We start from the raw sequence: 15,772 nt of genomic DNA, 5'->3' as shown, positions 1-15,772 counted from the left end.
AGGGTTTTTTGCCCTAAAAAAAGGGTAAAAAAATGGAGGTGGGTGAAAATGAGCATAAAATTCTATAAAAGAGCCAATTCTGCCGGTTTGGGGGGGTGGGGCTCTGCCAGCTGCGTACCGGCGACAGCCGGGGACCCAGTCCCGTGGGGAACGCGCGGGAGCACGTTCTCCTTATATGGGACCATGACGTCACGGCGCCCCCCGACCACCGTGACGCCACACCGCCACCTGCTCGCCCCGCCCACTGCAGCGCCGCTCCGCCGCCGGCCCCGCCCCCTCCGCGGCGGTGACGGGGGGCGGTGGCAGCCAGCGGCGTGGTGGGGGCGGGGCTGCGGGCTGACGTCAGCGGGGGCGGGGCTGCGGTGCAGGTGGAGGCAGCGCGGTGCGGAGCGAAGCGGAGCGGCGGCCCCGGCCCGGGTAAGAGCGGGGGGCCCGGGGTCGCAGTGGGGTCAGGGGGTTATGGGGGTTATCAGGAGGTTTTGGGGGGCTCTGGGGGCACAGGGAGGGTGAGGCCGGTTATGGCAGGGAGGGTTACGAGGGGACAAGGAGGGTTCTGGGGTGGGGGGTCCGCAGTGGGGTCAGGCCGGGTGAGGGCGACCCATAGTGAGTGAAGTGTGGGGCAGGGGGGTTATGGGGAAACGGGGGGTGTCCCGGGGCTGGGGGCAACCAGGGAGGCACCGCAGCGGGGTCAGGCAGCGTGTGGGGCAGGAAGGGGGTGTGGGGCGGGGGGATCCCCGGTGGGGTCAGATGGAGTGAGGAGGGGGGAACGGGGCGCACTGGGGCTGTGGCAGTGACCCTGCGTGGGGCTGAAGGGGCGGATATGGGGTGGGGTGCTCTGGGGGGCAACGGGGGGCCCACAGCGGGCTCAGGCTGGGGGTGCGGATGGGATGTGGGGCCCTGCTCCACGGCGGGGTGCCCACGGGGGTGTGTTCCCCCCCAGCGCTGTTCAGCTGGTGCGGCCCCGGGGTCCCCCCTGCACCTCGTGCTCCCGCTGGTGCCGTCTCCGCTGGCGCTGGGCTGCGTTGGCACCTGGGCTCTGGTTCCTGGCGGCACTGGGCACTCACTGGGGCTCTGCTCAGCCTGGGCCTTCGGGGTGGCCGCGCTCTGTCCCCTCTCGCCAAGATGCCATCGTCCGCACCCGCCGAGATGCTTCCCGAAGCCAGCAGCTGAGCTGCCGAGTGCCGGGAGCCTCTTCCTCCCATCAATACCTGTCCCAGCGCGGATTGATGCCACATGCTAAAACCTCGCCGTCGACATTCTGCGCTGTTCGTCTGGCGTGGCTGTGGGAGCAGGGGATTGATCTCCCCACATCCCCTTTTGGATGGGGGTGCTTTGTGCCGATGTCGCAACCAGAGGAGCGTGCGGCGGGACTCAGCGCGCGGTTCCTGCAATCTCTGCCCTTCCTGAATTTCGCCCTCCTGCAGCCGCAGTGGGATGAAGCTGCTCGCTAACCCGTGTCGTGGGCTGCGCCGGCGGCTTCTGCCTTCCCTGCTTCCTGGTGGGCTCGGCAGGTGCCAGGGCGTCCGAGCCGCTGGCCGGCATGGCAGGGGCCAGGCGCTATCTTTAGGGCTGTGTTGCAACGCAGGGGTGTGCCTTGGCTTGCCGCGGCCGGCAGCCGCCTCCTCGCCTGAGGATTGACGTTTGGCAAGGCTCCCGTGTGGGGAAAAGTCAGCATTTGCTGTGGGGTGTCCCGTCCTCCCTGGGGTCAGTAGCAGGGCTGCGGGGCTGGCATCGGGTGGTGTTGGCAGCTCCTGCAGCAGGGTCGCTGCCAAAGCTGCTGGCCGGTCCCGCCAGCTTGGGCAGAAGAGAGGCTCTTGAAGGTGCCCCCCAAAACTGCCTCCACTCCCCTGCTGCTCCCTTCCTGGGGCTCTAACAAAGGCTCCGATATGGCTCTGAGGTCAGTGCTGCTGGTGGCAGCGCACTCTCCCCTCCGTGTCCTCTTTCTGCCGGCGTAACCCGGTTAGTCCCTGGGAGGAATTTGCACCTGCTGCCACGGGACTGAGGTTCCCTGTTCGGCTTAATTCTTCCTGTGCGGCCATTGCCCTGCTTCTGCTTGATGTCCCCCGTGGGTGACGCAGCTACGCTGTGCCCATCCCCGACAGGAGGCAACGAAATCTTGCGGAGCAATTTGTGTCCCCCGCGGGCGCGCAGCTGTGGCACGGCTCCTCTCTGAGCGCCGGGGCGTGTGGAGACGTGGGTGTCCCCCTGCTCGGCGTGGCACTGGCAGCCCCTCCTGTTTCTCGCCCGACGCGGGACACGTGCCACACGGCTTCTGCGCGAGGTGATGGTAACAGCGAGTCAATGGCAGCAAAAAGTTCCTCTGCACATCAAACTGCTTCCCCGTGGTCGTGCTCCAGCTGTGTCGTGGGCAGCGGGGGCCTCCTTTGTCCCTTCACTTGGCTTTGCCTCGCGCCAAAGTGAAACTTCAGGCCTTCTCGAGAGGGTTTGACTCCCTGCCGAGGAGAGAAAGTGCCTTCTCATCCGCGGCCGTGCCGCTCTGACGAAGCGCTCTCCTCCTGGCGCGCAGCCTGGCAGCTGCCGGAATTGCCTGCAGCCGCAGCTCTCCGCACCACGCATCCCTCCGGGGCTGGCGTGGTCCTCGGGAGCTGCTGGTGGGTGAAGATCACTCGGAGGGTAAGCAAAACATCTGAAGATACGTCACTAACCTAATATATAAAATTCTGGAGCTTTTTCTGAGCTCCGTTGGCAGCTGTTACCTGGGAAGGAGAGCAGGCCGCGGAGGGTCCCTGCTGCAGGGGCAGGAACCCTCCCTTCAGGCCCAGCGGCGTTTCGCCCTTGTGCATGTTCCCGGTTGTGGGAAGAGGCTCAAGGCCGTGGTGGCTGGAAGTTTTGGGGTCAAAATTGGCCCTTGGCCATGCTGGATGCTGCGGGTTGGAGGTGTGGGAGCTGGCTGGGGTGTGGTGCAGGTGGAGGGGAGGGACTTGCCCGTGATCAGCCCAGTGATCTCTCAGTGAGCTGCCTGGGAATGATTTGGATGTTCTGGTTGTCCCTTTTATGGATTTTTTTTTTTTTCTTCACCTAGTGATTTCTGTGAGGCTCTGAGTCGGGCTCTATGGGGAGATGCTGCAGCCGGCTCTCCGTGCTTAGCGCAGAACCAGCGCCAGGTGTGGGACGGTGGCCGGTGCGTGGGGACGACCGCTCTAAGCAGTCCCCACGCTGGATGCTCCCCGAGGCCGTGGTGGTTCAGTTCGTGGCTCTGAGTCCCTTACGCCGCGAGCGCCGGGGCTGTGCTGTGCCGTCCCCGGCTGTGCTGGTGGGAACGGCCAGGGTGGGCTCTGTGGGGCTGGCGGGGTCCACTGAAATGGCCAGCCGCCTGCGAGCCTCTCCCCGCTAGAGGCTGCTGCTGAACTGAGTGATTCTCTGGCTCTGACAGAGCAGCAGGGTCTTGAATTTGCAGGGCTGAGCATCCCGGCTGAGCTTTTCCTGCTGATTCACCCTGGAGACAGCGGTGGGCTTCCCTTGGCAGCGGCCAGGTGCGGGGGATGCATCTGCTCCCCTGGCTGCCCCACAGTAGATCTCCCCACTTCATTAGCTCTTAATTAGGCAAATACACCGGGACGGTGCGCGAGGCTGTTGCCAGGGGACTCAGATCGTGCACGGAGCCGGGTGCTGGGGATACCGGCTCCCATCCCGCCTGCTTCGGGGGGTGCCGAGGGGGTTTTTCCAGCTCGGTGCTGGACGCAGAATGGGTTCAGCCTCTCGTGTTGTTTTCCCGGAGGATGCGATAACCGCTTCAGCCCTCCAGCGTATCCCAACCAGCAGAAAAGCCAAGGATTAGTTCAGCGACAGAAGGGATGCTCCACCGCCGGGCACAGCCGCGACGGCGCGGTGAGAGCCGCCCTGCAGACGGAGGGAGACTCTTCTTCCAGGGCAGCTGGAAAACAGGCTGGGACCCTGGGAAGATGATTAATCCCATAACAATTAGGTGTAAAACGAAAGGTGGTTGCTGCTGCATGGTAATAGCTGCAGTGGAAGGTGCCTGGGACAGAATTCAGGGTGTTGCACAAGACCTTTGCGAGGTACGGGCTGTGCCAGGTGGCTCTGGCACCAGGCGGGCAGCGCGGCTTCCCCGACAATGGCAGAGCGCTGCTTTACATAATCTGAGACTTGCTAAACAAGCTGGAAGGTCTGGAAAATCCTCCTGCTATTGTTCGTGCTCAGAGTTCGCTAAGTTTCCTGGTTTGATCCGCAGGTCTAGTTTTTGTTTTGGGACCGCAATGGGGGAAATGCACTTTGCATGGATGAAAGAAAAGGGCAATTGTAGTGTTAAATCCACGCCTGCTCCTTAGATGAAACTATTTTTGCGGCTCATAAGAGGTTTTGAGCAGCTGCTCGCAGCTTTATAGGGCTGCGGAGGGCTCTTTGTCTATCCAATTAGCATGGGTTGGCTCTGGTCCCCTCCTGATGCCCCCCGAGAAAATTCTGAACTATCAGACACGCAGGCACGGGCGCCTCGGGTGGCGCACGCGGGCACCGTCTGGGCTGCCGGCCCGAGTGTCTGTGTGGGGACAGAAAACACTGGGCCAAAATGCCTTTGTGTCGTCTGAGCCTCCTGCGAGTCGGGCCCTGCTGCTCTGGAAGGCTCCAAAACTGCCCCTTGCTTGCAGGTTTTAGGAGGAGAGGCTGGAAGGGAGCTTTGGTCGTCTTATTTTGCTGTGCCTCTCGGCTGGGGTTGTCTGCCGGTGCTCCCCGCAGCTTGGTGATGTGAAGGCGGCTGGGCAAACGCAGCGGGAGGATGCTGAGATGGACGGGACCCAGCCCAGCCCCGCACCGGCCCGCGGGCTCAATGGCAGCGTGTTGTCTGGCCCCGGGGAAGTGTTTTGGGGTGTAGGGCCTGCCCTTGCTCCTCCATTTGCTCATCCCAGAGCCTTTTGCCAATGCAACTAAAGCTGCTGAGATCCTGTGCGCCATTCAATTAAATGAACGAATCCTGTTCCTGCCTCTTCCTGCCATTCCTGGGAAAGCTGGGTTTGGTAGCAAGGAATGAGGTTATGTTTTTACTGGTCCTCTTGGTGTGATGCAAGTTCGGGCACCCTGTAAGCAGCAAAAGAGGAGGAGGAACCCCAGTGTAATGGCACAAATACATCCTCTTATTCGAGGCGCCTTGGAGCTCCTCTCACGTTGGTATTCCCATCCGGCCACGGTTGACCTGAGCTGGGTTTGAGCAAGAGGGCGCGAGGCTTGACACGTGCTGGGAGTCTTCAGAGCGGCTGAGCTCCGACCGCAGTGGCGTTAAAGCAATCTTGTTGGTGTTCCAAGCAAGCCAGTGCATTGCAGTGATGGGGTGGGAGATGCAGGGAAGCTCTGAGCTTGCTTGCAGCCCAGTGAACCCGGTGTTGGTGCTGAGTTCTCGGTGGGAGCTGGGGTGGACCGATGCCTTGAAGCATCGTTACAGCCAGGGCATTAACGCAGCTGATGCCTTACAGCGTTTATCACGCTGTCCATGACCTCTGTGAGCAACCTCAGGTTGCTGTCCCCTGATGGCAGCAATAGTTTAGGTGTTTGCCAGACAGCACTGGCCTTTGAGGGCTTGTATTTCTGTATCACTTCTCCAAAAACCCTTCAGGATGGGGTAAGGTGTTTGTGGATGCTTCAAAACGTGAGTGGAGCGATGGAGGGCGGATGCTGGCCCAGCCCAGAGCCTTGTTGGGCTGGAACGTGACTTTCTCCGTCTGCGTTGATGTTGTGCTGGGAGTGCCTGTGTTTGACATGGAGGTGAACCTCTCCCACACGGTTGGGATCAGCCTCGGCCGATCTGCCTCGCTGCAGGCTGGCAGATGGGCTCAGCGCTGCTTGGGGATTTCCTTGGGTGCAGAGCAGAGATGTTTTAGTAGCAAACGCGGTCATCTGTGTCGTCACATAGCTCAAAACCTGTCCCTTAAAAATACCGCCTGGCAGCTGGGATGTGACTGAGCTAGAGAAGTCCACTCCTTTTAGACTTTGTCCCCGGTTTTTTTTTGAGTAAAAATAAAATGAAGTTTAAACCTATGCTTAGGTGATGCTAACGTGCTCGGAGTGCGGTTCCTCCCCGGAAAGCAGCCTGGCACCAATTGCCTGTAAGGCCCTGCCGTTCTTGGGAAGGTCACTTGTCCATGTGTGACAGTCGGATCCTTCCCGGTGTCCTGTGCTGCATCGGATCCCGTGCCTCAGCCCAGTGCCAAGACTTCAGCCTTCTAGGAAAGGCAGCGGGGGCCGGTGTGGTTTTCCCTCGCTGCCAGCCCACAGGTGCCTGGTGCCCGGTCCGAGGCACTGGGGCAGCGTCTGGAGTTGCAGCTGGCTCGTGCTGGGGTTGCAGCACTGTTTGATCCATCCGAGCCGTGTTTCAGTGGGAAAACATGAGATATCCGAGCATAGAATGGATCTGTGCTGCTGGCCAGACTTTTTTCTAGTGTCACTGTTTTTTTCCTACTGCAGGAGGCAAATGTGGTTACAGCGGCTGCCTGGCTCTGGCAGTTTCCATCCTGCCTCCCCTACAAACTGCCTTCAAACTTCTTGGCTTTCTGGCCCGCTGCCCCAGTCGATACGAGGCTGTTATCGGAGCTCAGCAAACTGTGATGATCGCATCCAAGCGCTGTACCTCGAACCACCTGGCAGCGCTGGGCAGGATGAGGAAGCTCATTTGCAGGAGGCGGTTAATTCTCTGTACATTTTAATCTCCCTGACCATCTGTGTTCTCGGCCGGGCTGGGGAGATGGGAGCTCTTGGGATTTATTCCAGGAGGTGAGTGTGGAGAGGACTGCTTATTCTGTGTCTGCTGAAAACTGCGCCAGGTCAAAGCAGGACAGCCTCATTAGCTTGGGGAACAGTTGTTCCTGTGTCTTCAGGCAAGGAGGCCTTGACATCATGTCAGCTCTGTCCTGGAGGCACGTCCCCAGAGCTGCAGGGATGGGGCAGAGGCTAAAGGCACTTACTGAAAATGAGGACCTCTGTGAATGACCCAAACATAGAGGGTCTGCGATGGGCTCGGCTGGCACCTTGGAGGGCTGAGGTCCCTCCAGGGAAGGCTGCGTTGATCTGGGGAAAGGTAGGGTGATAAAGCATCTCCTGGCCACCCTGAAAGCCCTGCCTCACCAGCAGCTACGGCAGTCTCTGCCCTGGTGAATGCCACGGCTGGAGCTCGGGTTTGAGCTTCAGGAGCTGCTGATGAGACTGGGGTGCTCACACGCAGCAGCAGCGTCAGGGGACCAGTACCTATAGGTGGGCTGCAGCAGCATCTCCAGAAAGACCTGTGCAGGCCAAGAGAAACTTTTTTGCAAGCAACACCTTCAGTCTTCCTTGTTTTGGATTCTCGTGTTTGCGAGCTGAGGCTATGTGATCCGGGATCCCACTGACCGCAGGCTCCGCACGTTAGCACAGGGAAAGGCGGTGCTCGCTGCAGGCTCTGTCAAGGAATGCCTGTCCCGTGGGGCAGCACAGCCCCACCGAGGCTGCCGCTGACATCCGAACCCAGAGGGAATGATCCCTGCCCTGTAATTAAGCTCTCTTCTGTCCTGTTCACCATGCTAATGAGTAGTCTCGTGGATGTGCACCTTGCAGCTGCTCTGGATCCTCTGCGTGGCTCAGAAGCTGGAGGTGGCTTTCCAAGAGAGCCCCCTGCAAAGGGCAACCCCAGATCTCCATCCCTGTCTCACTGGGGTGAAGCTGGTGGGCTGGAACCCTTTGAGTGTCAAGGCTTTTCCCTGACTGCGCCTTGCCAGGCTGCACCCTGCATGCTGTAAATTCATCTGCCAACGAACGCCCTACTCTTAAGTGAGGAAGACCCTTCCTGGGGTTCATGCTGGCAGGGCCGGGCGAGATGGAGATGTTTTCCCAGCCTGTGATTGAAGGACCAAGGCTCCCTCTTGAAAGGAGAGCTTTCACCTGCTTGCCAGGCTCTTGACATCGGCGGATAATAACACTTAAAAGCAGCCAGCGCTTCTGCTAAATCCTCTCCTGGTTCAGCACTTTCGGCTTTCCGTCTCGATGGAGACTGTCAGCATTGCGGTGCCTCCCGAAGGATGAGTGCAGGCACATGCCCGTCTCTCCGCTGTGGCGGGACGGCTGTGGAGGAGGTGCAGCGTCCCGTGCCGCGTGGCACCGTGCTAGACTTCGCCTGCGTGCTCCGAGTGCTTGTCGATGCACGTCAAGCAGGTCCTCGGACCCTTGTTGGGGATTTTGGGACACTCCTCGGGCCCCGGCGTGTGCCTGCTGGAGCGCTCAGCCGGCCTCGCTGCAGCTGAGAGCGCAGTTGCTCTCTTGAATCTCTTCATTTAGTTAATGATCCTTTTGTTGAGAGGATTAGGGTGTAGAGACCTCTGGCAGAGCGTTAATTAAATTAGGTCTATGGGCGTTTTGTGGAGTTTTAAAGCCCACTAGAGGGCTCAGCTGGAGGCCTGTGGAGCTGGGGCTGCAGGCACTGGGCTGTGTCCATCCCCTGCAGAAGTTCCCACGAGAAGTTATGTAAGGTCGGAGGAGCCGGATGGACGCAGAAGTGCAGGGGACTGGTCTGCAGATCCACACCGCGCTCGCCGCTTCTCCAGCCCAGCTCTGCCCGGAGCGCGGCGGTGCCTGGCCTGGAGCTGCGGAGGCCATACTCGCTGGAGGCTGGCAGGCATGGGACGCCTGCGTCACCGCCTGCTGTTTTATCAGTGTTAAGTAATGTCAGGCTAAAGTGGGTGTTTTTTTTTTCTTTTTTTTTTTTCCTTCTTTCTTCCTCACTTGGTGTTTACATTTCTAAGAAGTGGCTCAACCTGAACGTCTGGTTCCACCTTCGGTTCTGGGAAGAGTCAAGACACCAAAGTTTGCTTACATGAACTCTGTTGCAGCGCTCATGTAAAGTACAAGTGCGAGCACTTGGCTTTGTGGCTCGAGGGATTTTTCTAGTGGGTGCGTGGGGTTTTTCATGGTTAGCTGGAACTGCTTATTAACCAGTGCTTCTTCTCCTTTCTCTTCTATGCACTGCCCCGTGATGGATTTTGGTGCCTTGCCTGCGTGGTTTACCTGGCTGTCTCATCTCTGGGTAAGTACCTGCTTCGTTAGATCAGCAACGGGAAGCAGCCAAAACGAATCACTTGGACTTAGATAATGAACTGACCTGTTTATTCTGCCTTGAACTCTGGAGCATTGATTGTTATCAAACAGTGGGATTTATCTTGTGTGTGTAAAGATTTGGAATATTGAAAAGCACTTCATCTAGCAATTTCCAGGCCAAGTTTATAACATGAAGAAGCCCCCAGCAGCAGTTTTTCTCGCCAGCCTGGGTTGCAGAGTGCTGACCCAGCGATAAAAGCACCCCAAGCACCAGCAAGTGAGCAAATAGAACTGAAAGTGTTTTTGCTAGTGGAAGGCGATGCTCCCCGTGTCTCCCCAGACGCCTCCAGACGGCTGTGGATGGTGGATCAGTGCCGCGGTTGTGTCAGGGACTCTCTGAGGGCTGGGGCACGGTGCTGGGCTGGCTGCCTCTTTGCAGATCCACAGACGTGCGGGGCTTTGCAGGGCACGGACAGGAGCCTGAGGCCCTTCTGGCAGGAGAGGAGGGGAAATGCGTGTGGAGCTCGGAGACGTGCAGCAGGCAGTGATGTTTCCCAGAGATCCTGCTTTGCACAGGGGGGAATCGTTCCGGTGGGGTGGATTCTCATGGTTTTCCAGCAGAGGTTTGGTGCCTGGCTGTGGGGGGCTGTTTGTGCCTCTCAGAGTAAGGTGTGTGTGCTCAGGGTGGAGGAGAGACAGGGCTCTCTGCTTGGTGAAGCTGGTTCTCTGGATGCAGTGGTGCCTTTGTGCTGAGGTTGCTATTTCTGTAAACTTCACAAGTTTTTAATTGACTTTTTTTTTTTTTTAAAGTATCCTCCTGCTTCCCCTTTCCTGTCCATCACCCTCTCTTCCCCAGTAGCATCCTCTCCTCTCCCAGCCATGGGAAGGACTGTGTGTATTTACAGCAGCTCTGCTCCGTGCCCGAGCGTTCCGTGTACGGCCAGTCACTGCTGAAAGACCTGATGGGAAAGCAGGGGAAGGTGCTGGGAGCAGATTGCTTTATTCTCAAGCTCAGCACTATTGTATGATACCTCACAGGGGAGGGATGAATCAAATCCAAGTATAAACCTGTTGTTCTTACACAGAAGTAAGTGAAGCACTATATTTGGAAGCTGAGCAGCTGTCTCCTGTTCTGAATGAACTGTTCTTTCCTACTAAGTCTCTAAAAAAAGGATCATTAATTAATTAGAGAACCTGCCTTGCTCAGAGGTGGTGAGCTCCCATCCCCACGAAACACCCAGCAGCCATTTGAATACAGAATAAAACTCCTCTGCACAGAAGGTGTAGCTGTGAGAAATGCATGCTGGTGGTGTTCTAGGAGCTTGTATTTGGAACAAAACGCAAGTGCTCACTCGCGTGACTGTGGGAGTGCGTTAGCAAGAGGCATGTGTCTACCACCACAGTGGCCGGAGCCATGCCGGGGTGTCCCGGCCCAGGGGAGCAGCAGCAGGGTCTTCCTCATTCGTCCCTCAGTACACAGTCACCCATCTGGTTATTGCTGTGTGACGAGTCTCTGGTCAAGGGTGAATTTCTTCCTTGGGGAAAGCCGGTAACCTAAACAACCCTGCTTTGCTCTCCCCAGAGCAGTCTCACTGCCACTTTTGTCTGTGTGAGCGCTCTGTTGTCTTTCACATACTGCACAGAGCAGAGCATTGCATTTCGATCGTCTAGCTTTTGGGATTTTAGCCCTGAAACGAGATGAAATTTGCTGCTTGTTGAATACTTTGTATTAATCTTGCTCAGCAAACACGAAGGCTAAGTGGTACCTTGTTAGCGATGGCAAAGATAAAGGTTGTGTGGTACAGTTTCACTGGACCAGGGACAGCCCTGACCTTCACCCAGGAGAGAAATCAGCCAGTTCAGGTTGCCTTTCCATCTTTAAGCCTGGCTTATCTCTTAGGTAAACGTACAATGCATAGGAGCTGTAGCAAGTGAATCTCCTCTCCTGGCCTGATGAGAGTATTGGGCATCGGTCCTAAAAGTAACACTCCAGCAGCTTCCGTAGAGGGAAACTGTGAAGAAAAATGCTGAAGATGCAAGAGGAGCCTCTGACATTTGAGGTTGTGCTCTTGACCTTCAAGTTAATTCACATTTGTTGCCATTATCTGAAGCCTGTCAAGAAATCTGAAGTGAGGTCATGCATGCCAGCTGAAAAAATGTTCAGAGCTACGTTTGTGGCAAAGGAGGTGGTAAGCGCAGCGTGTCCGTTAACAGGCTGCTGCTGGGCAGCACCTGTCCATGGTGATGCTGGGAGCCATATGTTGTGATCAAAAAGTTTACCTGTACATTAAATGGTTTCTTTCTATCCCTTATTAATGCGTCACCTGGAGAACGGCATTACTTCCTGAAGCTGTGTCGTAGTTCAGCCCCGATCGGGACCAGACTACGCAGTCTCTCTCTCGCTCCCCCCACCCTCTGAGAGAACAGGGGGAGATGATATAAGAAAAACGGCTCGAGGTTTGAGATAAGGACAGGGAGAGATCCTTAAAGTTACAGTCACGGGCAAAACAGACTCGACTCTGGGAAAGCTATTCATTTATTGCTAAAACCAGCAGGAGAATGAGACAGGGAACAAGATAATCTCCCTCCACCCCTCCCTCTTCCCAGGCTTAACATTATCTCTGCCACCTTCACCCCCCGAGCAGCACAGGGGGGAAGAGGGAAAGGGGGTCATGGTCAGTCCATCATGCGTTGTTTTATGCTGCTGCTTCATAGTCGGGGGAAGAACTCCTCACATTCCTCCCCTGCTCCAGCGTGGGGTCCCTCCCACGGGCCACAGTCCTTCATGAAACTGCTCCGGCGTGGGTCATCTCTTCCACGGGGTGCAGCCCCTCCAGAACGGCTGCCCCAGTGGGCCCTCCACGGGCCACAGTTGCCTTCAGGCACCCGCCTGTCCCGGCGTGGGGTCCTCCACAGGCTGCAGGTGGATCTCTGCTCCTCTGTGGCCTCCCCGGGCTGCAGGGGCACAGCCTGCTCCACCATGGTCGTCACCACGGGCTGCAGGGGAATTCTGGCCAGGAGCCGCATGTCTCTTCCCCCTCCATCTTCACTGGCCTTGGTGTCTGCAGCCGTTCCTCTCACAATAAATCCTTCACAACAGGCTGGCAGACGCCTCTCGGGATCTCTTCACATCATCCAGCTCATCTCCTCTCCGCTTCTTGCAGCTGGGCCGGGCCGGGCCGGGCCCAGTCGCTGCCCGGCGGGAGGCCAGAGGGTGAGGCCTGCAAGGCCCACAAGGCTCGCGCTTCCCCCTCTCTGCCCCCCGCTCAGCTGCTTCACATCTTCTCTTTTTTTTTTTTTTCTGTTTTCTCCTTCTTAAATATCTTATTGCAGAGGCGTTATCACGGATCATTCTGCTACCAGTTGGCTCGGCCTTGGCCAGCAGCAGGTCCGCCCTAGGCCCGGCCGAGTCCACTGAACAAAGGGGAGCGACTTCCAGCAGTTTCCTACAGAAGCTGCCACCTTAGGCCCCCCCTCACCAAACAAAACCAGGACAACCTGTTGAAGAGCAGTTGTGTAGTCAACTCAGGTCTCCCCTTAATTCTTACTCACATATAGCTCAAAGAGGAGGAATAAATAATGTCTCCTGCTTTTCCACCTCTCAGTGAGATTTTCTGCTTTGAACCTCTCTTGGAAATGTGGTAGCAGGGCACCTCTTTCGTCTGTCCCACCCCTTCAGAAGAGACCATCAGAATCCCACATGGTGTCAAGTTCTAGGGCTGGCTTAGCCCAGTGGTTGCACTCGAACGCTTTGTAAGGCAGTGAAATAGTTCTCATTGTGGTGTTTAAAATAGCAGTGCTGCCTTCTGAATTACCATCTCATTACAGGAAAGCAAAAACTCAAAAGCAAGTGAGCTTTCTGCATCTCTTGTTGCATAAGAAAAGCTGTTTTAGTTGACCTAAAAAACAACATTGAAAAACAGGCTAAACAGAGATGCTTTCCTCCGGGCTCTGCAGGCAGTTTGTAGCAGTTGCCACTGTTCTTGGAGAGCCATTCATGCGGTGGCAGCTGCAAGCCCTCTTCAAAACAGTTACTCCTTTGAGACTTGCTTCCCTTTCGCTTGATGGTTGGAGGAACCCTGCTGTGGAGACAAATAATTAGAAATAAAAGATGGCAGCTTAATGATTATTAGTTTCTTTCTGATGCAGTCTGTGGTGAAAGCTGAATGCAGGGCTGAGATCTGGCTAGTGTGCATCTCAAAGCTGTTGCTGCATCTCTTGCTTGAAAGATTTACTGTGTACCCCTGTTAACCTGCAGCCTCCGTGGACCTGCGGAACGTGTTGAACTAATGGAGTTGTTATTTATTTCAGTAACATACCTTTTTCAGCGAGGATGACTCTTGGCAATTAACTGTGACAATGGCAACAGTTCAGATGAAGCATGCATCCTGCCCTCTCCTCCCCCTCTCTCCATCCATCCCCACAGCCTTCCTCTACAACTTCTGATTTCTCCCCATCCTCCCTCCTCCAGTACTTGGATTCTGCCTCTAAATCTGAACCACTTTGGGTTTTCTTTATAAAATGAGCACAGAAAGATATGACCTTAAATAAAGCCTCAAAATGCCTTATTTTGTAAAGCTCTAGAAAAACTGTCAGCAATGCGATGCTCTCCTCTGGGATTTTGTCCTATTGATAGTAATCTTTTTGAAGCTAGTATCCATGACTGCTGGTTTCAAAGGTTTCCACCAAGTCTTTTTTTAAAATTTTTTATTTGTGATATGGAAATGTGCACCAATTAACCACTGTGCACCTGCAGAAATGCCTCTCAGCAGACGGTGGCTGTGTCGTGTTAGGTTGTGGGATCATCTGCAGAAAGGACTCGGGGTGACGAGTCTGATCCCGTTTAGTAGCTTAAGACAAACCCTGCAAAGCCCAAGGAGATGGCAGGCAGGGGAAACAGCACTGAACGAGGCGGTGCGGAGCTTCAGCTCTTATTGGTGGCAGAAATCAAGTAGCCTGTGCTCTGCCAAGAGGTTGTGTTTGCTCTCTGTAGCGAGACAAGTGATGTGTTAGTACAGACTGGAGGGCTTTCTGCTGAGTGCCTCGCTCTGTCTTACTGCTAGGTATGTGTCGGTCCTAAATAAAACCTAATCTGGAAACTTTCTGTCCCTCAACCAACCAATCTGTTGAAGCCAAGGGATGTTCTTTGCCCAAACTGGGAGCGTAACGGCATGGAGTCAAATCTGTGCATGCGCAGCCTTTGGTGAGAGCATCACCTCACCGGTGCCTTTCTGGGGAGAAGCTGCAGCTGAAAAAAAAACCTACCTACCCGGTGTTATTAAAACAGACCAGAGCCTCTCCTCACTGCAGTTTGACTTCTCACCCGTGCAAGGAGTAAATCAGCCACTGACATCCTTTGTTTGCAGTGTGGCTCTTCTGCCGCCCGGCCTTAGCGCGGGTCCCGAGGTGGCACTAACTGTTATTTTTGGGTTTGTTTCAACACAGGCTGCATAGCTGAGCTTGTCCTCCGCTGAAGTGACAGCTGCGTCTCTGGCCGCGCTGGCTATTCGTGTTGGGTTTAGGAGGCTGGCGCAAGGGCTCGAACAGAAAGGTTTCCAGCAGCGTCTCCTGGAATTTATTAGCGAGGGGCAGGGAGTCCAGCACTCTGTGTGAGCATGCTCTTCTATTTTTAGTTGTGTCGTCTCTTCACTAAGGCTGCTAGGGAATGAAAAAAGGGAAAACGCTTGAAATGAGGGAGAGCTTGCAACCTGATGGAGGTAGCATGCTGTTGGGCCGGCCGTCTTTCTTTCAACGGCTTGTCCTGTGGTTCCGTCCATTCCTTGGGCTGTTTCTGGAGCTCAGGCTCGCACTGATTCTGCCTTTTCCCGAGCCTGCACTACTTGTATTCACAGCATCACCTGTAATCTGTTCTCCAGCCTTCTTAAAGCAGTTTCTAGATCCTGTAAGAACAGCCACTCATATGTTTAATACTTCCTACCCGTACTTAAGGGGACAAGTGTTTCTCTCTCTCCATGTAGAAACAGTCACCGTAGGAAAACCCGATCCTGCCATCTGAGGCTGACCTCCTCTGATCTTTGAATGGTGCATCTTGGCAGAAATGCGATTTACGCACCGTCTCTAAGTCCTGGAACAAAGCTGACTTTCCGGGGAGCTGTTCTTCCCTGCACTGGCACGCAGCCTTCAGAGAGCTGATGCTCCTCTTCGTCTATTTTATTCCTGTTTCTTCTCGGAGCTAGGCTGCCCTGGTGCAAGACATCAACTCAGGTGAATGTCAACTTGCAAACTGATGAAACCCACAGCGGGAGCCTTTTGCATAAATTAACCGGATTCTGGGTGGGATGGGAATTCCTAGGTGTAGAGGCTTAGTTGCCCAGCCATCCCCTCTGCCTTCCCCATCGCCCCAAAAGGCGTCCGCATAACCCAGCCTAGTGCCAAAAAGATGTAGTGGCTTGACAACTGGATTCTTCTGCCCACAGGAAAGAACACGTGGCAACAACGGCCCTGAAAGGGCACAACTCCTGCTGTTAAAAAAACAACAAAGGAAAACTCTCCAGTAGGAAGCCACCCAGAAAAGGATAGGAGAGGCAGCTTGGATTTAGCAAAACTTGAGGCTAACTGCTGTGGTGCCAAATGGGATTACGTTAGCAAAATCACTTATTTATTCTCTTTAACTATGGAGGGTGCTGCTTGGCCCTTTAATAATTGATTGTTGGTTTTGGAGAGTGCTACGATGGGCTGGACTACATTTAATCTTTGGTTAAATACTTGATACAGAGCCAGG

General features: G+C 55.5%; 1 protein-coding gene across 4 annotated transcripts in view; it reads left to right on the top strand.

Moving 5' to 3' along the window:
• The window catches only part of EPB41 (erythrocyte membrane protein band 4.1), a 98,115-nt gene that overhangs the window by 51 nt on the left and 82,292 nt on the right, over window positions 1-15,772 (top strand). Inside the window, exon 1 of one of the 4 annotated variants that reach the window (XM_086765121.1) lies at window positions 380-417. The exons of 1 other annotated variant lie outside the window; for it this stretch is intronic. The gene's annotated coding sequence lies outside the window, so the exon portion shown is untranslated. 2 more of the 4 variants (XM_086765110.1, XM_086765111.1) reach the window with 2 other exon arrangements.

Source organism: Chlamydotis macqueenii, chromosome 22 (genome assembly GCF_036417535.1).
Source record: "Chlamydotis macqueenii isolate bChlMac1 chromosome 22, bChlMac1.mat, whole genome shotgun sequence".
In the NCBI taxonomy this organism is placed as follows: Eukaryota; Metazoa; Chordata; class Aves; order Otidiformes; family Otididae; genus Chlamydotis; species Chlamydotis macqueenii.
This window is presented reverse-complemented; position numbering and strand designations above follow the sequence as displayed.